Source organism: Phasianus colchicus, chromosome 5, assembly GCF_987193195.1.
Source record: "Phasianus colchicus chromosome 5, bPhaCol1.hap1.1, whole genome shotgun sequence".
Classification (NCBI taxonomy): Eukaryota; Metazoa; Chordata; class Aves; order Galliformes; family Phasianidae; genus Phasianus; species Phasianus colchicus.
In genome coordinates this window covers 4,355,260-4,377,983 of record NC_143440.1, presented here as the reverse complement: position 1 = coordinate 4,377,983, position 22,724 = coordinate 4,355,260, and the positions used below count along the sequence as shown (strand labels likewise).

Genomic DNA, 22,724 nt, shown 5'->3' with positions numbered 1-22,724 from the left:
ACTCCTACCACACTATGATTAGAAATGTTATTGAGTGCAACATTTTACATATGCTATCACATATAGCAATTTCTAGGAAAGGTAAGAATCAGGCTTTCCTAATATCTAAAGAGTAATACTTTGTTGTGATTTTACTTTGTGTAAAAACAGGTTACAGATATTTATGTATCTTTTGACTCAGGAAATAGCCAACGCTTTGCGTTTTCGTGGAGGAAAAATTCTAGACCTCAGTATGCTTAAATTCACTGTTAATATTTTGAATCCTATTAAAAATACAAGATTGTTTAAAAGAAGGGTTAGTGCTCAGGGCAGAAAGGAGATAGTTGGACTAACTTGGCAACTGGGATTACACTTCAGAAGAGTTGAAAAGCAAGCTAAGGCATGTCATTGAACTGGGGACAATATTGTTCTGTTCTGAAACGTGGAGAAAAGTGGAGACGGAGGAGATGTCACTGGTTTTGTAAGGCATCAAGTGCTGGTAGGTGTTATGTAAGAAGCTGCATCAAATTGTCTTTATTGGTAAAATATGAATAGGCAATGGTAAAATATGAAAATGTAACAATATACAATTTTGTTAAGGTGTTTTTTGTTAGGTTGTGGATGCCCCGTCCCTAGAGGTGTTCAAGGCCAGGTTGGATGGGGTCCTGGGCAGCCTGGTCTAGTATTAAATGTGGAGGTTGGTGGCCCTGCATGTGGCAGGGGGGTCGAAGATTCATGATCCTTAAGGTCCCTTCCAATCCTGGACATTCTGTGATTCTGTGATTTGTCATGCAGTTTTTTGCTAGGGCAAGGCACCTTTAGTTATTGAGTATGTATTTTCAGTTTGGCCCCTTCATTGAGGCAATGCAGTTAAAGCTAAATAAAGATGTCTGCAATTCCTGGCTTTGCAGACGAGGGGTTAAATCCTCTGTTCAGAGAATATCCACTAGAAGTATTATCCCTTTACTGGCCATCTCACCATTACTTCAATTTTGCTGCTCTAGCATCGGTAGCATGATGCATAAGAGGAAAAACAGAGAACATGTGTCTGGACTAGCCACTGAGACTGGAAAGCCTTTGTCCTAGAATGTTAAAACATGAGTGGGTTATATTTTAAACTTCAGATGAGCATAACTCTGGTAAAAATATGTAGAAATAGATACTCTTGCATTATAATGGCAGTGGAATTCCCATCATCTTCCCCCACAGCATCTCCTTATCCTGCCATACTCCCTTGGGAGAGTTGACATAAGTGGAGTTCCACAGCAAATAGCCTTTACAGGGAGCTTCATCTGATGGCTCATATGAAGAGATTCATGGAGGGAGAATCTCCTTTCTGTCAGTAGAGAGGATTCCTGTATCCCATCTACAGAGATTTCAGGAGATCTCAGCCAGCAAATATGCTGTCAAGCCATTACTACTGTATCAGGAAGATTTTACAGTTTCCTTCACCTCAAGAAAGCCCTGACAATTGTATTTGCATACAGTTTGTATGATACATGCGATTTATAAACTCTGCTTTTCCCATTTTTTCTTGGTAGGCAGCAGAATCCCCTTATTTGAAGATCTTATATACTAAATCATCATAGTTTTCTAGAAAATAATTTAAAAATCTGCAAAGTTTCTTTCAAGTTAAGAGAAATGAAAAAATAAGTGCCCAACAACTCATCATTCATTGTTACTGTATTTGTACTGTGAGTCACTGCAGTTTCTAAATACATGTCCAGGTGTAGTTGCTTAATAGCAAAGTCACAGATGAGATACACACATAGCAGGTCTTCTCTGCATGACCACCTGTTTGGATTTTAACTGTAAGTTAGGAAAACTAGCACTGCTTCTAAGTATTCAAGCTGTACCTTGGTACCTATATATACCTATCTCTCTGTAAGGTCTCAAATTTATCTTGAGAACTGACTCAAACAAATGGGGAAATTCACATTGCAAAGATTCTTTGAAGTTTATGGCTTTGGAACCTGCAGATTAGAATCACAATACCAAATACTTTTATTTTCCAAGGAGTCTTTTAACAAGCAGTAATCCAAAGTGGTTTTAGGTTACATAAAGTAATTGCAAAGTTAAGCAACAAAGAGTAGGTGAATGCAGTGGTACAGTAGCTGTACCTGAGGTCTGAAATTAACAGTACCAAAAAGAAAAAAAGCATTTTACATTCAAACAAGACAAAGTTAGTCAAGGGAGTTGAGATCCTTTGGCTGATGGGTCCAGTGGACTAAGGATAGCAAACTATTGTGTGCGTAAACATTTCTTCTGGTTTAAAATAGATGCAAGAAGTTTCATTGCTAAGTACAGGTTACGAACAGTTGCTCGAAATGTATCCATATTTATAAGTAGTTTAGAGTAAGTTGTAAAGGCAGACAATACCTGTGAAACAGAGGAAGGTTTATCAAGGAAAGGCATGATTCAAGGTTATGTGATGTACAGTAGAGAGATATGGGTGATATCACTTGTGTGATATGGAGGGGTTGGGGCTGGGGAGAGGGAACAAACTATAACTGGCTGTAAAGTCTGTCCCATTATTTAATCTATGGTTTTTAATATCCACTAGAATCATTATTTAGATGCTCTGGTTAATTCTTTGAAGATAGTTTGTGGAACTCCCTTGAAGATAAAAAGGAGGTCAGAGATGAAGTGACTTTGTGAGAATTGCTCTCCCTTGGGCAAGAGGTTCTTTTCAGCTTTGTGGCTTGCATGTGAATGCATTCAGTGGGCAAAATAGCACTTCTTTTTTTTTTTAAATCACCCACATACTTTTCTGGAGTACATCTGGTTCGATGAAGTATATTGCTTTCTGGGAAGAACATATTTAGGATGGTCTGATTTTTCTTATTAAACGATCATCTGCAATGAGTTTGCTTTCCACTATGAGCTGGGGCTGCCTGAAGTGTAGAAAGTGTTTTGAGTGAGGAGGGGATGAGGAAAGGAGGGTGATTTTTTTTTTTCAGCAGAGATTGTATTTATTTAAAAATTTCTGCCCAGGATCTAGATTATCACATCAAGTAGTAATAGTGATATAAGATTGATATATATGATGGATATATGGGATATATATCAATATATGGTATATACTGGGGGCGAGAGGGGGTTGGTTGCCTGTTTAACTGACTTCTTATAAAAATATTATTAGTTTTCCTATGAGAGTGTCCTTTTTCTTTGTACCCATGGTCAAAAGAAGCTTTCACTTTATTTACTTTATTTAGGACCTATGTGTAACCCTGAGCCAGTAAGGTAAGCTGAGAATTATCTTCTTCCCCTCTTTTTAGTAGCCTTGCAGGCTAACAAAACAGCTGCAAATGGTTGTTGACGTTCTTCAAGAACTTCCTTCCATTAATGAGGAGGTATAGTTCTACCAAGCTATGCAAAAAAAAATCCAAAACCAGAAACAAAGAAGTTACCCTTCACCTGCATGCCATTCCCTCCAGAGTTGTTGCTGGCATTATAGTTTTAAAACCCGTTTTCAGTATCGGTTGTTTTTTTTGTTTTGTTTTGTTTTGTTTGTTTGTTTGTTTGTTTTGCTTAGATATAAACACTCATGTCATGCCCCCTACCTTAGTTACTGTGATTCTGATTCCTCATTCCTTTAGGAGATATTTCCATCTCTGCTCTGGCAGCTAGTTAAAATGCTTAAGTCAGGAACTGAAGTTCACTGCAAAGCTAATACGAAGTTGCAGGTACCTCAAGGTAGAAGCTCACCACCAAAGGGGCTACACCACTGGAATTAGATTTCTTCCTAAGGTGACTTACCCACTCTTAAGTGTTTAACTACTAAATTGACATAACTGCTGATTTAGAGCCTCTACTGAACCCCTTGATATTGCTTCTTCCACTGCTGGAGATCAACACTGTCTTTTCTGTTCTATAAAGTGGCTTTTAAAATACTTCAGGCATGTGGGAAATTAAGCTTGTATTCCAAGGGTAAACAAGATTGTAGATACAAAGACTATTTTGAACTGTATCAGGGTCTTTGTGCTTTGCATGGCAAACTGAAGAATGTGAAATGCTTGCTGACATAGCACAGACTTTGTTATTGGTTTTCCGTGTCGAATGGCAAGAGTGTCAACATAGTATCAAAACTGACCTACAACAGTAACCTCTGAGTTTGGGATTTGGAGATTGAAGAGAGAAAAACTAGTAGCAGACAGTTGTCAGACTCCAAAAGAGGAATCCGAAGTATTAGACTGGTGTGGAAACTCATTGAGACCACTGAAATCACCCTCTGGAAAATGAGTGAGAAGCCTGCAGTGATTTCTTTCCCAGGAAGCCTCCTCATGATATCCAGGTGTACCAAAGGATCATTGCTAATACAGGGAAATAAGGCATCCAATTCAACTAGCTAGCTAAAATGTTTAAAGTTGGATGTATATCCCGTGCATATCCACATCTGCAACATAGCAGGAACACTGTAAGGTATCCACAGCTTTGAGCTCAAAGTGTTGCATATTTCATAAGTATGTACATCCTTCAGCTGTTCTGTATGGCAAATGAAGGAATGTGGGGATACCTTTGGGCTTACTGATGTCAAGAAATGCAAAAATCCCTGACTTAGCACTCGGTAAGGCAGAAGATGTGCTCTGCTAAAATGAAGACTTGCTGCCTTTTTCCATGGTGCTTCAGAAAGAGGTACATGTTCTTCCCTCCTCACACAAGCCTCATTTACTAATTACTACTGTCTTTTTGTGAAGAAGAACATGTCTCAACATTCATATATGTCTCTACACAGCACTTGCTGTTTCACTGACACAGAGTGACTCCTGGAAGCTGGACGGCTCACAAGTGTACATACTTAGCAGTATGGACCATGAAGTGGGAATGTCCATCCCACTGAAGTGACTTTCCAGCTCCGGAGAGTAACTTCCCTGCATTTCTGCATACAGCAGTGAGGAGGAAGTGGCAGGGGGCAATAGTGCATCATTTTATTTTTACTCTCTTGGGATTCTGGGCACTACTGGGTCATTCCTTGATGTCTCAATAAGTTCCTTGGTGGCCAGCAAACTATTCTGTATTGCAGGACAGTAGTACCCTTCTTATCTTTGAGTCCTACTCTGTTCTTTTCCATTCCTCAGCCTCCTCGTGGTTTAGGGATCTTCCAGGAGTATGATAAGGTGACCTTCTGACCTTTTTATGACAGCTAATAGGATTCACAGTGAAGTTGAGGCTCTACAGAACAAGTAATCACTTTGCTCCTCCTCTCTCTGACCTGAGACCTGACATCCTGCAGCTTAGGCAGCACAGTGTTAATGCAGCTACATGAGGTTTAAAGACTGTTATTTTGTAAACAGGCATTAGGTCTTTCACATGATAGTCCTGTGTTGCTTAGGTATATACAGTAGATATAGATTTGGCCAGGATAAATAAATGCACGATCTGTACTAGAAACACTTTGAGCTACGCTGCACTGTATTTTAAGAATGTATGTAATCAGTTTTTATTATTATTATTATTAGCTATTCACACTAAAAATAAAACATCTAATTTTATTAGCACCAATTGCTGCAATTTGAAACTAATTAATTTGATGCAAGTGCCATTGGAACAGTGCAGAGTTAGCACATGGAGCCTCAATCTGTACCACATCGCTAGAGGCTATATTTATGTATGTCCAGGTATATTTGGTCAATAAGTAGCCAGAGGATCAGTGCTAAAAATGAGGAGCCTGATTACTGCCTGAGCAAAGTCCAAGGACTGAGTTCAGCTCCTCTTAATTACATTTATATTTTTTTGTGACTTAACTGACAAAGGCTCAGCTCAGCAGCTACTGCAGAGTTGCCATGTGCTGCCCCAAGTAACATTTTTATCTTTCTTATCTAATTTTAGCTTTTAATCTTCTCTGATTATGTTGTTAGTTGAAGTTCATTTTCATATATATCAACTAATCCATTCGTTTTGGTTTGGGGGAAATGAGTGAACCACCTTGAATGTTCAAAAAGGTTTTATTCCCGCTTTCATGTTCACTGTCAAGATTGATTTATTCCTGTTACGAAAGTTGCAACCAGAAATATTCTTCATAACATGACTTAATGCCTTAAACATCTCTTTGAGACTACTGATGTTATTTGATACTATCTCATACATAGTTTTGTTTCGTTAGCGTTTTAATGCAAAGGTTTCATTTTTATTTTCACAGATGACTGTAGCAAAATGTTTCACTTGGAAAACTAGAAGTGTTTTGTGTGCATAAAGAGTGAGGAGAATATTATCATTAAAAAGCTAGAAATGCTAGACAACTATGTCTGTCCGTGGAAAGAGGAGAGAGGGAAAAGGTGAAGGAAAACCAGTAAGATGAGCCTGTAGGAGGAGATACCAGCATCCGTTGCCACCCGGAGTTCACAGAGGTGTTTGTAAGGGAAAGCCTTACACCATACTTAGTCTATATTTTCAGACTGTATGAATTCTGTAGAGAATGCAACCAATTATTTGCGTTCTGAGAGCATCTGTGATCCAAAGGAATCCTGATATGGATTAAGTTGTAACAAGAAATCTGTGTCTATACATATCTAGTCTTAAATGTGCGTGCAAAAGAGAGACTTAAAGCAACTTCCCAATTTGTATGCATTCTCCTCTTATTTAATGATAACCTGTTTCTGATTTCACTGTTACATTTTAACACCATTGTCATGAAGGAGATTGTGATTCATGTTGGTGCAGTTGTACTTACAAAAGTACAGCACTTTGTTGACTTATAACTTGGTTAAGCACAGCTCTATGGGATTGTGGGAAGAAAGCAGAATTTTCATGAGACATTTGCCTGTATAGTAGTGATCTGTAGTTATAGTAAAACAGCAGATTCAAGAGACATGAGAAAGATGTAGAGTAAAGCTATCCAATGACCACTTCTTCTAAAACATAGCAGTCTTTATCAGTATTAGTTTATGTTAAGTCTCTGATAGCAATATGAAACACCATTTTACAGCTCAGCCATGCTCTGCTAGTATTCAAATGGGGCAGAGAGATGAGAGACTGATATAAAATTATTTTTAAGTTAAAATTTTGGGGTGAAACTGAAAATAAGGAGGTTTTTTAATTTTATTTTTTTTTCCCCTTAGGAAATTCCAGAGAGAGTTGTTACTGAGTAATTGTGTACTGGTAGATATTCTAAAGCAAAAACTCATGTTGGGGTTTTGCTGTGTCTGACTTCAGCAGGAGTCTCAGTTTCGGTCTCCTATTTTGAGTCATTTCTCCAACAGTATTTAATTATCTCTGTCTCTGCTGCCAAATTATTTCCTGGAAATGAAATCATTTCTGCACAAGATACTGAACGGTGTTAATTGGACTCTTGGCTATTGCAGAGCTATCAGATCACAGAGGTGGGATGGAAAGAATTAAGGTTGAAGTCCTTGAACTCCCACTTCCCCCTGGATGATTTAACTACAAAAATTAGCAAAGGCTCCAAGGGAATCACCTCACTTTTTGAAGACTTGCATTTTTTATAACCCAACGGAATATTTGATGATATTTCTTCAAAAAGACCCAGTCTTTAAAACAATTATGCAGTTCAGCTACTGCATTAAAGGAAAGAAAGCAAAATGCTACTCAGAAGCGGTTACACTGCTTTTACTGAGACCAGAGTCCATCCTCAGGTTGGCATAGAGCTTGGAAAACTTCAGGTCAAGCATCTCACTTTTAGCAAACCAATAAAAAATTGAAATCATCCCCCCCCCCCCGATAATTATTTCATCACTGTAACAGAGCCATCTCTGAAGCAGAGGGTGTAGCCTCAGAGAGAACAAACACGCTGCACAAAGCCCAGGAGGGCTGGGGCTTGGGAAGGAATTACTGGGCAAGGAGTGGTTTTGCAATTTTTGCTCTTGCAGAAATGCAATGAAAGGTTATACAGCCTTGCTGAGATCCTGAAGCCTCAGGATTTTTGCAGGCCAGGGAGTAGAGCGAAGAAACAGCATCAGTGGTGATGGTGGGGAGATGCAGCACGGTAAGAAAGTTTTGAACTTGATCAGATGCTCGAGGGCAATTAAACACACAAGATTTCCTACTTTAAACAAAGGCACAGAAGGGAGTCTCCCTGTTTTCTGTGCTATTAATCATCAAGAGGAGAGAAGAATGAGTGAGCGAAGAAAAAAAGAGATGGTGCTGTTTAAAGGAAAGATGTTAGACCCCAGCAGGATGCCTGCTTGAGTTGCATCTCAATAAATAATAAACACTTGTTATGCTAATAGTCACTATTTTCAATAACATGATTTGCATACACAGATTGTATGTATGTTAATTACGTTGTGCACATAGCCAGTAATGTACACGTTACATTTTTTTCCTTTGCATTTTCATTTGCAAAGTGAGGCATCATTTTAATGAATATTGCAAAATTATAGAATGCGAGTAGATAATGCAGTGAATAATGGCATACTGAGCTGGTTGTGCACAGAAGATAACTACGCATCACAAATGTTTGTTGTAGGAGTCCAAGAGCAGTATCACCTCTGGCACTGACATCTGTCGTGGCACCTGATTATAATAACAATAAATGAAACAAAAGTGTGTATGAATGCCTGATAATGCAGTGTTGCATGATGATAATTAACCTAGTGTTGGATGATTACTTGGTGCATACTTGTGCAACCCGTACTGAGTATTATAAGCTGCACAGATCTGAATCAGGAACATCACTGTGCCTTTGGTTAGTGGATTTATACTGCTTTTGTGCCAGATGTGGGAGGATAAGTAACACCTGGTGCTGTGAAGAGACAGAGGAATGTGGGCAGACAGTACCTGCACAGACGCAAAGTTTTCCAGACCAAAGTTAGCCCTTATGAAGGTTTGAACACATTGGAATCAGAGCCATGCTTGTGTTAGATTGATTCTTGGCATCTTCTGTCCATTAGCATTTCTGACTCACTAGGAGGATGGACTTCAGTGAACTTTATTTGAAGTATGGCTCCAGATATGCTTTCTTTTCTTTCCTCCAAATCCCCGAGATCATCCAACCCAACTACCCACCTATCACCATGCTTCATAATACAGTGTAGCTATGCCTTCTGTACCTGTAGCTACACTGCTTTTCCTGGTGGTACACGGAGCTCTGTGTTCAGCTTATTACTTACAAAGAAATAAAGAAAGCAACCCACAGTATGATAGAAGAGTGGTCATCTGACATTCCAGACTAAATATTTAATGTATTTCATAAGGCATGTCGTGGAAATATTTACCTGTTAAGAAACGGTAAGAATATAATTTACAACTTTTTATCAGATTAATTTTTGGGGTATCAGATAGCAGTATCGGCTATCAGATAATCTCTTCGCTATAAAGCACAGATGTTTGGAATTAGTAGCTCAGTTTCAAAAGAAAATAGCTGTTAAATGCAATAGCTCACCACATCAATATTTGGTTGTTATTGCCATTGGTGTTCTTACATCCCATGGCAGCTCATTCTGCATGCCTTATACTTATCATAGTATCTATTGCACTGAAAAGGATTTGCTCATTGGGAGAGAAACTAAATGATTTTAATCATTTTGTAGACATGCCACTCACTCAAGTTCACTCAGTGTAGCCAGCGTGTGCAGGGAATGTGGGTTACTTTGAGGCTTACATTGGATGCAATGAGAAGAGAGCTTTCTGTATAAGTGAATAGTTTTGAACAAGTTTTCATGTTCCCAACATTACTGCAAACACGTTGGCCTTCTGTTCAGAGCAACCCCGTAGGTGAGATTTCCTTCAGTCATGCTCCCTTAATGCTGATATATTGACTACCTGAACCACATGCAGCAATACTCTAATCTCTAGGACCATTAGTGTCCTCCAGTAAAGCTATTGTTTTATCAGTGCTTAGGAAAGGTCAGAAGTTCATGTAAGCAAGTCCTGACTGCAGCATGTTTATGAGATAGTGAAGGACAAGTTTTTGTACTGCTTAATTAAGAATTTCTTTGTCTGAATGAGCAAAAATACGGAATCCTGAGGAGCTGTCTGCATTATTCATGACGCCATGGAATGCTGAGCTTTTTGGAAGCCTTAGGAAGGCTTTTTGGTTAAAAGTATGCACCAGCTAGGGCTGCTGTCTTGAAGGTCAAAGGTTTTGGTTACCTTTTATTTTATAAAGATGGTTGGAAAACCAACTCGATGGTTTTCTTGACCGTACATAAGAAAACAATGGCAAGGATGAGAAATATCTGCAGATCAATATTACATTGGTAGCCTATAGTGAATTTGGAAATGGCAAGTTAGTCTCTTCGACAGGCAGCAGTAGTAAGAACAAGACAAAAGCAATTCACATGGGAAACAGTGTTTAAAACAGAGGAAAGATTTTAAAAAATAATCTGAGTGAAAGCAGGTACCTTTGTTTTATTAGAAAAATGCAGATAGACTATCAAAGCAAAGTGAATTTTTGTTGAAGCTGAGAGTTTGCATGTTTGTTCTTTGCCCATTACTATGTTGAAATATTTATGTGGTTCCAGTGCTTATACATTCAGTAATAAGCAAACTGACTTGCAAACACTAAAAATCAAGCTGTAATGATATTAGCTTGATTTAATAGTTCTACTTTAATTAAGATAAACGACTTAAAAAGCTAATATATTAGCTTTTTAACAGCCACAGCAGCAATAAACAACTGTAAATATTGAGATATATCTAATTAGGAAACCAAAGCAATTAGTCTGGACCAACTGTATTTATCATAACTGAGCTGTATTTGACTAAGGTGCAGGTGGCTGACAGCAATGCTTTTACAGTGGATGCCCTCAGATAGGTAATGTTTGCTGCTGATTAAAGTTTTAGTATTTTTGGAGGGGACAATGTAGGAGGAGGGTAAATGAAATTCTATAGGAGTTTTTCATCTTGTAGCTCCTTGGAGGCCTGCTTGTTTGTACAGCACTATGTTAAGTGTAGCTCCGTAGTGCAACACATGGCATATTCTTCTTGAGTGCATCCTTTCAGGCCCAAGTAGAAATGCAAAGAACTTCTGATTTAAACCTTTTTTTAGGCTCATTGTAGCTATAGAGACTTTTGCACTTAGATTATGCATTTGTATAGCTTCTCACGTATACAGTATTGTTTGCTGATGAAGATATTATGCTAGAAAGCTCAGAAAGCAAACTGTAAGTCATACATGAACTTACAGTTCTGTACATATCCATCCCAAAGCCTCTTATCAGATCCCTGGGAAGAGAGCAATCATGCCATTTTGTTCATTCTTCTGTTTCATTATATGTGTTTTAAGATAAGATTTTTTTCATTTTATATAGACTGTACTTACAAATAATTTGCTCTGTTACATATATTTTCGACTTGATTATTTTTCGTGTAATTTATTTGCTATATATGGAAAACATTTTAGATACAGAAATATATGCATGTTTGGATACAGGAAATACATTGATAACATTTGATGAATTAGATGCTAAGTCTGCTATATGCCATCTCCATAACAACTTATCAATGCAGTAATCATTAATCTTATTCCAAGTCATTAATCTTATTCCAAATTTGGCTTTTCTGTCTGCTAAGTCTTTTGGGGGCTGAAATCCCTGCTCTTTTGAGGTTTTGCGCAGTCTTGAATGGGAAGGAACTTGACTTCACATTCAGCTGGGACTTGAAAAATGTCAATTCCCATGCATTGCATGTGTACCCTTGCAGTAGTACACGCTTCTTTATTTTCTTCTTCACAGTACTACCAATGTAAGTAATTTTAATAAAATCCTGAGATATTCTGTGCTTCATATGTTTACTTATTAAAAGCATAAAAAATTCCAGGCAGCCAGCACAGTGTAATAGTCTGCTTTCTGGGAAGTCTCTAAGATGAGAGGATTCTTACCCTTGGAGAATGTGAAGGCAAGTATTTCATAGCACGCATCCTTCATTGGGCTGCAAATACCACGCCTCTTTCATTCAGAAGAATGAAAGGAATTGAAAAATGGAGCTTCATTTTTCCAGACCTACTTCTTCCAGCTCCTAACTTCTTTCAGAAATACAACGAAAAACCACAAGTTCACAGCGTTGTGGCAGCTAGGGAATATTTGCTACCATTCTTCTTATTGACTACATTGATTCCAGTGTTCCCCTAGAGCTTACTTTGACACAGTGCTTATGTCAGTTGTGTTCATCCATAGAATTTTAGCCACTGTGATTATTTTAAGACATCATTTTACCCAGTTGTAGTAGAGTCCCTTCCACGGTGAAATGTGGCAGACACCTCATACCACACATTATAAAAAAGCATACAAAGACCATGAAGTGCAATGTCTTTACAGTCTATGCTGCTTGCATTACTTTTATAGACGCTGCAGTCATCAAACGCAGACATTTTATAAGCTCCTAACTAATATATATATTTCAGCTGATGAGAATAAAAGCATGAAGGAAGTTAAGATATTGCAGGAAAACCTGATTTTCAGACATATTCAGTGTTCTCTTAGGGAGAGCTTGAAATGAAACAAGATTCATGTTGCTTTAGCCTAGAATGCAAACCTCTAATCATGGTTTTGGGCCTTTAAAAAAAAAAAAAAATCAAGTCAGATTTCTTTGATAGGTTGTTTTTTGTTGTTGTGGTTGTGGGGTTTTTTTGCTGCATGCGGTTTTAGCTTCTTTTAAGCTATGCACATTGTTCTTCCTTACGTTAATGGAAATAGCACGCAACTGGGGAGAAAAAGAACAAGCAATTGGAGGTGCAATGATCTTATTACACTGAGTATTAGGACACTTCGCAGTCTTTTCTAAGCAGCTGTTCTGTAGATAAATTAATACCTGGGGTCTCTTTACTTCTCTCAAACTTTAACTACCATAAAAGAAGTTAATGTAAAGCTGTTCACAGCTTATCTCACCCGATTGCTATGCAGTTCTAACACAAAAGCTTTTATAAACTGCAACCATAACGCACTAATCTTCTGAACTTCCTGACCCATAAAACTATGATTATTACTACATGTAAAATTCATCTGGAAATATCCCTCTGTATTTAGTGTTATAGGTATTATGTTGCAAAATCCCTCCTCCTTTGCAGCAGAAGGGCTGCCAGGAAAAGGAAGACAATGGGTCTGTAGATTAGTGTATAGAGAGCAACACTGTACCTTAATCTTGTGATTTTGTTTTTATTCGTAGCTATTGATTTAAAAGATGGGATGTTCTGATTCCTTTTTTTTTTTTTTCCCTAGCTTGCCATTTCAGATTTTATCATTTTTGGCATTAGAACATTTCTTGCTGCCCTTACCACTAGTGTGAGTTGGGTGCTAATTTTCTATAGAACTCTGTAAGCAGGTAATTAAGAAACACCAAGTCTGGGGAGAGATTTTTGGTGAAGACAGGTTAGAAGAAAGCCTTTCTATTCCAGATGTGATTCTTTTAAGTACCTGTGATATCTAAGACTTATTTCTAGCAACTGCTCCATGATTATAGTAATGAATGAAGAACAGTTAATGGGATTTGTTAGAAAGGGATACCTTGAGTGCAGTTAAACTCAGCAGAGGTGAGTCTATGAGTAACTTTACCCTCACTTTTATTGTGGATAATAAATACTTTTCTTTTAAAAAGCTATGTGACTCTTGTCCTTCTACAAAGCTAGTGGTATCTGTGGCTTTGCATGTAGGCACGTACACACTGTGAAGGGGCTGGGATGACTGAACTGCAAGATACAGAAGGGTCATGTTTCTATCTTTCATTCACCACTAGACTAACTTAATATAGATAATAGTCCAGCTGCAAAAAGATACTAAATGAACGGCTTTTTTTCATTTTAAAACACAAACATTTGTGTTAAATGATGCTTTTCTGCAACCACTTTTATTGTTAGTATTGTTCCAAATTGTGAGTTGTCACATCCACCAGCCTCTAAATTACCAGTTGTCTTTGTTACTATAGTAACATCATGGCCACTAAAATATGGACTCCAGAACAGAAAAGCAAGCTCAGACTGCAAGTTGTTTATTTGAAGGTTTTGGCAGAAGAATTTCTGTGCAAAGTCATTATTTTGTAACCTTTGAATACTTACATTTTAACTCTTTCAACCAAAAGTACAGCATTTTGCTAAAACATGCCTTTTACTTAAAATAAGATACCCAAGCTGGACCCAGTTAATAACTATATTGGTGTGGTTGACTTCTGCTTATTCTTTACCTCTCTTCTCTTTGGCTTCCGGCTGAATGGTTGATGGTTTTCTTGAGGTGAGGCTAGGATTGCAGCCTGGTGTTGTCTTCTCTACCCATCCCTTTTTCATGACACACTTGCTTATCAGTGGCCTGGACAATGGCAACCTACCCTGGCTGGATTAGTAATGTAGCTTCTTGCTTACTGAACAAGTCCTGGGGATGGGAATGGATATGCGTATTTCCTTATGGCTGTACGTTAGTGCATTAGTCAATGTTGGTAACTGTGTAGACTTCAGCAAGAGTCAAGTTCTTGGTATTTCTCTTTACACATCTACATTTGGTGTTTCGCTCACCAACACCCTCAGCTCACTGTGATATTGAACCTTGATTCTCCATCCAGCCTTGGACTCCTGGCCTCTTCTACTCCAAGTTCCATTGCTGCCTTCAACTCCCAACTAGGTGTGGCTATCCAACACCACTGTGTTTTGCATCATCGACATTACTGTCACCATTCCCCTTCTGTTTATAGTATTTCCTGTGGGGGGGAAGGGAGGGAGTACTTTTGGGGGATATTTCCTTCTCTGTGCCTGAAGGTGCTACCCCCTGCACTGAGCCAGTTAGCATGCCAGAGACCCAATGAATGGTGAGTCTACATGGGTTGTAGGCAACCGGTAGTACAATTCTCACTGTCTCACAGATTTTCTGATGTTTATAGGTTATATTTGTGCAGTATAAGGGTAATTCATGCCTCTAAGTTCTGCTTGCCACAGTAAATTGCCCCCAAAGAAGGGCAACAAGGCTTGTGAGTGGCTTGCAGAATATGGCCTATGAGGAGTGACTAAAGCAACTGTTTAGTCTGGGGAAGAGGAGGCCAAGGAGAGATCTTATTGCTCTCTTCAAATACCTGAAAGGTGATTGCAGCGAGAGCGGGGTTGGTCTCACTGGTGACAGGTGACAGGATAAGGGGAAATGGACTCAAGTTGTGCCAGGGGAGATTTAGATTGAATATCAGGAAAAACATCTTTACAGAAAGGGTTGTTAAGCACTGGAACGGGTTCCCCAGGGAGGTGGTTGAGTCACCATCCCTGGATGTGTTTAAAAACCATTTGGATGTGGTACTCAGGGACATGATTTAGCAAAGGGTTGTTAAGAGTTAGGTAGTTTGGTAAGGTTGCAGTTGGACTTGATGATCTTTAAGGTCTTTTCCAACCCGAGCAATTCTATGATTCTAAATAGAATTGGCATAGTTTCACATATTAGAAAAAAAAAAAAAATCCCACATATACAGCCGGAGATGTAGGAAGAATACTGTCATGGAGCATTTTTATTGGGCTAAAATAAGAGTTCTGAGTACTCAAGATGGTACATTTTTATTAACCAAACATGTATAAACACCCATCTTTATTTTACTTGAATTAAAGGAAAGTGGCAAGTCCCTTGCTTTACATCTGTGAATAATGATTAGTGTATTTTATCCCTGAACAGAGAAATCTTACATATCTTGTCCCCGTTTCTTTATTAAGAAATAAAGATATCAAGGTCTTTACCAGCAGATCTGTACTGAAAATATTTTTTATTTATGCGTATATATGTGTAACATTTGTATTTTACCAGTATTCCAAATATCTGATGTTAAAACATTTAAAGTATGTCGTCTGCTTTTATGCTGCTGCATTCTCATAAAGCAAACTATAGTTATTTTAGCAGTCACATAGTTGACTCATTCTGTGATACTATAAAAACAGACTAGGAAATACACTTTTACAGATTGTAGGCTTTGAGCTGAGATCAAATGCTGTCATTTAGTACCTTCAAGTACAGGATTGCTGACATGGGCTTTTACTTCATATGTTACGGTATGTGATCTGGAGTCACCCAGTCTGCCTGTTTTACTGCCATCAGGTTACAGCTTTTCACAGATGACCTAGTACCAGTAGAAAGCCTTGACCTCTCACTTCTCCAGCACTTCAGAGGTTAATTTTGTTGAGGGATCAGATTTCTTTCTAGGGGAAGTTTCTGATGATCACCTTCTAGCTAGGCTTTACTTGCCAGTGTCTTTCAGATCTGCTGGATACTGAGTGCTGTTGAAAAGCAGCATTCCTCCAACTTTGCAAAGCCTGTGCCTAGATAGTCAAATTGCAGGCTGTTTCCTTCCATGGGGTGTTAGATGGTAGCCTAATGAAGGTATCAACCTGTAAAGTAAACCTAAACCCCTTTCCTGGGATTCTTCTTGGGCAGCAAGGTGGAGAAGTGCTTTGGCCAAGGAATATTGCAAGGTAAGACAGTTTCTGCACTTCGAAAGCATTGTGTGTGTTGTGTTACACCTCTGTGTGAGTAGGACCAGCATTTAAATTCTGGCAGCAATGGAAACGTGTTAGAGGATGCAGTAAATGCGGGAAGTTTTCTCCTTGCATTCTCTATTTCATCTGGCTTGCCAAATACACAAAGTCAGTATATTTTATTATGTTACAAATATTTTGATGAAATAATCAGAAAGCCCATATGTGAGAACTGACAGCTACTGCTGTGTTTGTTTTTTCTGGCTTTACTTCAGGATTCTGTGAGTTTTACTGACTGTTTAATAGATAGCAGTCTAACTGTTGTCTCTCCATGTCACACAGTTTTAGTCGCAGAAAACTGTAGGGCTTTGTTATATTTTAACACTCCTTTGCTCTCTGAGCAAAAGAAGGATCTCTCGACAAGAATGAGCTCATTCCTCACTGAAACAAAGGCACAAGTGAGGCTGTTCCTGGCCATTATCGAAGCACAGGCTGCACTTGCATTTCAGTATAGACTGTACAGCTTTCACTCCTGTGCAAATTTGCGTTGGCTTCCTGATGAACTGTTTGTCTCTGGAGGTTATTTCATCTTTTTCCTTTTTGCAGTTTCTTTCAAGTAAGCTTAATTTTAAAGCCTGCCATAAACCAGGTACTAGTGAGGGTGTTGCAGTTCTGTCCTAAGGACAGATACTGCCTTTCAGCTTTCCCGATGGGAGAGAGGCAGTGAACGCCTGCAGAACGCCTGATGCAGTGGGCTTGGCTGCCAGGGATGCTGCGGGTGGCATTTGTTCCCTCTGCTCAGGTTTCTGCCTTAGTTCACTGATGTAGAAGCTTTGTGGTGTGTTCTGAGTAACGAAAAACTTCAACAGTGACTGCAGATTGTTCTCAAGCCTTCAGCTGATCATTTTGTGCCGCATGTTCCTAGGATTACCATGCACTGACCTTACAGGAGATGCATTTGTGTTAAAGCTGGAGCACAAGCAGGAGGAATTACATGCAGGCTGGGGAGCAACACAACCATCTCCTGCCTGTGCTCTGTGTGCGCCAGGGCTGCAGGCAGGTAGCCTGGCCCAGGGTGTGTGACTGCAGTGATCAGGGCAGGTCAGGCTGCTCTGAGTGCTGCTTGCTGCAAGGAATTGACATGCCTGCTACATGTTTTTGTTTCCACACTATCCTTCGTTCCTCTCCTTCCCCTGTTTAGTTATGTCAGTGCTCTAAGAATTCAGCTAATCTCTCCTTTTCCTTCGTTGTGTTTTAACCCATTTTTATTTTGTTTTGGAGCTATGAATCTTTTCTTTGTTTCCCAAAGCAGGCTGCCAGGTAACAGGAGCTGTTTGTGACTGCTCAGCTCTCACCCGCCCATTCAGTTCTGGAGGAGCACTCAGAGGGCAGACCTGTGTCAGAAAGTGCGTTGCTGTTTTCAGTCAGTGCCACTGCTTCTTGGGGCTGTGACTTAGTGCCTTAGTGGTGGGAGGGGATCGATCCCCCAGGTATCAGCTCTGGGCTCTGGGCCTCATCCCTGCAGCCCCAAAGAGCTTTGGCCAGGGCCAGAGGGAGAGAAGAGCACGCTGCAGCTGTGAGCTGCATCTGCGCGTCCCTCTGGTGCTTGGCTGTGGATTCCTGGCTCTGCTGCTGGAGAGGGGAACACAGGGAATTGAGCCAAGTCCTCAGCTGAATCATATGGTCATCATAGAATCCTTGAGGTTGGAACAGACCGCTAAGGTCATCTCAGCCGGCCATCAACCCAACATCTTTGACTTGACCACTGAAGAGCCACTGTTTCATTGCTGGGCTGTATGCTTCACAATGATTTTTTTTCTTGGACAGATTGTGCCTTCTCAACACAGGAAGGCTTTGGGTGGACCAGTAAATTGGGGGCCAGCAGCAGTCCAAGAGGAAAGTCATTGCAAATACAGTTTCAAGCCCAGGAAACAAGGGTCAGTAGCTGCTTACAGTATTTGGGCTGGATTCTTCAGAGCTAGCTGTGCAATACTGTTCATCCAGCATCTGGGTCAAAGGCTCTGATTTATCACCTCACCCCAAGGCTGCATAGTGCCATAGGATCAATTGTTTTGAACAATGGCCAGAAAACAAGTTCCACCAGCCAAGCGTTTTGCAACTTAATGCAGTCCTGGGACTGCTCTATTTAGTGGCTGTAGATAGTGAGTAATTGAAGTGTCTTGGAGCAAAAGAGATTGTCATTGGAATTTCTGCTTTATGGCAAGAGATGATTAGTTTCAGCAGAAAGTCACATTGTTTCATGAAGTTTTGGAGCGTGTCAACTGCTGAATTTACTTAGATTAGATGGGTTTAGCAGCCCCTATGTGTGCACACTTAGCTGTGTTTGCTTGAAGTTTGGCAGTGGCTTGTCAAGTTTTAAGGGCAAAATAAAATCTATGTTATTTTTTAAAGGGTTATTAGACTGGTACAAAGAAATTAAGCAGAAAGGATGTGCAGATTTCTAGCTTCTACTACACTTTTCTTCCCTAATTTTTTGGACCCATATTGATACTCCTCTGTTGATAATTATTCTCTTTTACAAATAGATCTTTTAAACGTGAATCCTGAAATGTTATTTTAGATGAATGCTAAACACAACACTGTGCTTCAGCTTGGTGGTAATGTAAACCGAATGGTCACTGAACAGCTCACAGCATACCTCCAGGAGGTTAACTGAGTGCCAGAAATGTTGTACAGGGATCAGATTCTGCTCCAGAAAGGACAGGTGGAATTGATCTGTATTTGTTTTCCCCTTCTCTGTTTTACTTTTCAATTTGGATGGTCTCACTTTTCAGCTTGTTTCAAAAGTGTTATCCCTGAGCACCACAGTTGGTTAGAAACAGAATGTTTTGTTTCAAAATGCATATGAAGACGTAGTAAAAGAGAGTAGCAAAGACTGAGAGATGGTGGATGATTAATAACCCTGTGAAATATATTAATTGAATTTGCTGTTTTTGAAGTAGATTGCTCTACATTCTTTTGCAAACAGTTATTTGTCACCTTTTATAACAGTCTGAGAGGAGAACCATGGAAGGGGCTGCATATGGCTTTTGGATTTGTGACACAGTGATGTCAGTATTATAGGAAATCCCAGAAGAAAACAGTGGAAACTGCAGTATTTAGTATCTCACTTCATAGCACAATTACATTTTTCTGGCTTTTTAATTTTTCCTTTTAGTTCTTTGAAGGCACTGCGAAGTTTCAATCATTTTACACCTTGAACTTTTTTTTTGTGTTCTCCTATCAACTAATAAATAGTTAAATTTTTAGTTAGAAGAGGATAATTACCATGTTTCCAGTTGAAATATTGTAGAGCCCCAAGGCCCTGTCTTTGACAAATGTATTTTTCAGCAGCTCATTGTAATTTTGGTTTTGAGTTAAGAGCCAGCAATGTTAGAATCCACACCCATCTGCAGCAAAGGGCGGATTTCCAGCCTTTGACAATAGCTTTACTGAGTCGTGTTTTAATGACATTTTTCTTTGGACTTGCAAACTGCAAATGTTTCTGCAGTGAGGGGTATGTCCTGAGGACTGCGCAGTGGTTCGGACAGTTTCATGTGCCTTCCAAGCTGACAAGAGAAAACCCATTTCTGTGGACAATGATTATGCAAGATGAGAAAGTGCTCATAGACTGTAGAAAAATACAAGTCTGAGCCTAACTGCATTGCAGACCTGTTTGAAAAAGCAGCTTGGAGTAGTTGACCTAGTGCTTTATGTGGGTGATCTGTATTAGCAAAGACGTTAGTCACGATAGGGTGAGCAGCCTGGGATGGGGAAAAGGAAGGGAAGGGAAGGGAAGGGAAGGGAAGGGAAGGGAAGGGAAGGGAAGGGAAGGGAAGGGAAGGGAAGGGAAGGGAAGGGAAGGGAAGGGAAGGGAAGGGAAGGGAAGGGAAGGGAAGGGAAGGGAAGGGAAGGGAAGGGAAGGGAAGGGAAGGGAAGGGAAGGGAAGGGAAGGGAAGGGAAGGGAAGGGAAGGGAAGGGAAGGGAAGGGCTCCCTTTGATCAAGGGTGCTGCTGGGCTTGTAGGGAGCAGGAGACAGCTTGGTGTGCTTTGGGTAACTAACTGATAACATGAAAGCCCACTTCTACTGCAAGAAAAGAGACAGCATGAGGAGGAAAAGGCTCTACCTTCCATAGGAAGGCAGAAGTGCTAGCATTGGGCTGTGATGGTAAATTTTCCCACCCGGTCTTTAGCACTGCTTAAAGCTTTGCTGTACCTTGCCTCCATCTCATCTGTGGCAGTATGTCTTTACTAGCTGTTTGACCTCATTTGCTTCAGCTATTTTCGGTAGTGGAATGGTTTTTAAGAGAGTGGTTGAATGATTTGCCTGTCTAATATATTTATAAGATTTTATGTAGTTTTTAGTAATCAAAGTAAAGTTTCAGGTAACTAATCAAATAGAGAAAGGAAAGCCCAAACATTCCGGCTTCAGGTCACGGTTGAGTAGACTTTCGCTGACATCAGCTGTTATTAATTGCACCAGCTAAATTACAAAGATGTTATCGCAGCTCTGGGAACCAAGCATACTGTAATTACAAGGGCTGTTGGGTTCCCCATTCTGCATCCTTTCTTTTGGCTTTAACCATCAAGGCTCCAACTCAAAAGTGAATGGATTTATGCAGAGTCTTGGGGGTTGTTGTGAGAGCAATGTGCAATGGAGATGCATCCATCTGGTGACAGATGCAGTGTGCTGCACCAAATACAGGCTGGTGTACTTAGTGGGGTAAAGAGCTTGTAAATGTAACAGCATCTTGCCCTGATGCTTGGCTTGTCAGAATGGTCATGGGTATCAGTATTGCTTCTTGCTGTGATCAGCATGCCTGCAAGAGCCTTATTGCTTATCTTCCAGCCACCAAAATACTGTACATCTCTGTGGATCTCAGGTTGGCTGTCCTTTTTAAACCTAGCAACAGATAGCACCCTTGAAAACGCAAACTGCAAGTGGCCACAGCCTCCATCAGCACATGAAAGATGTGTAGCCCAGGATGTATTTAAGGGGAAGCCACAACAATCAATGCATTCAGATGCATGCTTCCACCTTTGTCATTCAGCACATGTCCCAGTTCAGAAGGGCATTTACATATTTCCATATTGCCCAAGATTGCCCGACTGAAGTCGATGGGACTGGCTGATAGAAGTTGCAATTGAGATGAGATGTGTTTTTTAGACACTGATGAACTGGGGCCTGTGATAGCTTAAGGGTGGTGAATGCTCAGCAATGTAACATTTCTGTTCATTATAAAGATAAAGAATTCGTTCCCCCACCCCCATTGGAAAAGTAACTGTATCTGGAATGCATATTGGGTAGCTTTTTAGGAATGAGGATGGAATGCCATCTTGCTGGCAGACAGGGAGTTGAAATAGCTCTGTGTTACAGCTTCTGATGTCAAATATCAGTTATAAGGTCTGTTTCTGAAAACTGAAAGCTGTCGTGTAAAAGCTGGCTGGCCGGTTTGGCCAGCTGCAAGGCATCTCAAGTTGTGTTAGGAGCTTCCTTTTAGCTTCTACCTCTGTTTTCTATTAGATCAGCTTCCTCTTCAAAAAATGTACAGGTAAAGGCAAATCTAGACAAAGATTGTAGCCTTCCTTGGAAACATAGCTTCACCACTGATACAGACCAGTGGGAATGCTTGGTGGTGTTGAGCCTTAGCAGGCACCAGTCCCTCACTGTCCTTGTCCTGCTGCAGGGTACAGTTTGGGCCAGCAAAGCAAGGGTTCCTCAGGGCAACATCAGTCAGGCTCCTTAAATGTTGATGTGAGCAGGCAAGCTAGCTGCATTGGAGATTTGCAGGAAAAATTCCCACAAATGACCCTGCTGGCAGGTTGGTGAGTACGATTTGCTTGAAACAAAGCAGTAGGAAAAAGCAGCTGCAAGCAGTAATCATTCCTGCAGGCACACAATGTCCCTATTGCAGCTGATGTTCTGTGCAAGGTGTGCTGCTGGTGAAGCTGTGCAAATTCCCGGAGTTTTCTGAAAAATCTATGACATCTGTATTTATGCATTTCCAGCCGTAGTTAGCTGTTGTGTCCTTGTCTTAATTTAAACTAGCACTGAGTGTTTTTCTTCATCCTGCCTGGTATGATGCTCTGTTTTGGTTTGAGGAGAAAAACAATGTTGATAACACACTGATGTTTCTGGGCATTATTGAGCAGCACTGTACAGAGCCAAGGCCATTTTAGTTTTCTCAGCTTCTCCTCTTGTCCTGCCAGCAATGGCCTGGTGGGCATAAGGAGCAGGGAGTGGCCAAAGGGATATTCCATCCGCATGACATCATGCAGAAAGAAAGTTTGAAAAAGGAGGAGTTCATTGGGTGGTCTTCTGCTTCTTGGGGACTGGCTGGGTATTGGGCTTGCAGATGATGTGTTGTACAAATGAGGAGGGTTATGTGCTGTCTGGACAATGGTATTCTTTCAGACCTTC

General features: G+C 40.1%; 1 protein-coding gene across 2 annotated transcripts in view; it reads left to right on the top strand.

Moving 5' to 3' along the window:
- The window catches only part of NAV2 (neuron navigator 2), a 188,165-nt gene that overhangs the window by 115,560 nt on the left and 49,881 nt on the right, over positions 1–22,724 (top strand). The window lies entirely within an intron of this gene.